Source organism: Gavialis gangeticus, unplaced genomic scaffold, assembly GCF_001723915.1.
Source record: "Gavialis gangeticus isolate Ggan-Ray unplaced genomic scaffold, GavGan_comp1, whole genome shotgun sequence".
NCBI lineage: Eukaryota > Metazoa > Chordata > Crocodylia > Gavialidae > Gavialis > Gavialis gangeticus.
The window spans coordinates 90,119,135-90,119,549 of record NW_017729032.1 but is presented as its reverse complement, the minus strand read 5'-3'; positions in this window follow the sequence as shown (position 1 = coordinate 90,119,549).

The following is a 415-nucleotide window of genomic DNA, read 5'->3' as shown; positions in this document are numbered from 1 at the left end:
ACCATGTAGTTAGATTAGTTAGAACTCAGCATAATTATTTTAATAGAGAGCCAATATAAAGTTTTCTTTTTTTATCTTGCAGCAAGTATCAATGATCACAAAGTTCCTACCCAATATATAGGTACTGAAATAATAGTCCTAATATATGCAAACATCATGTTACACATGTGCATCAGCACAATTTTGTCTGGCTTGTTCATATTCAATTTTTGGTTTCTTTTCTTGGACCAGTGATTTATTCTGCATAGTAATGTTTAAAGGATTTGCAAACCATTGGATTAATACTAAGGCTCTCTCAGTGTTTATTAAATATACCTAATGAAACATAGTAAACATTTGAAAACTTAGTACAATATTCTGCATTAAGTATTTTCCATTTGTTTTGTTTGTTTGGTTGGGGGCGGGGGTTGGGGTG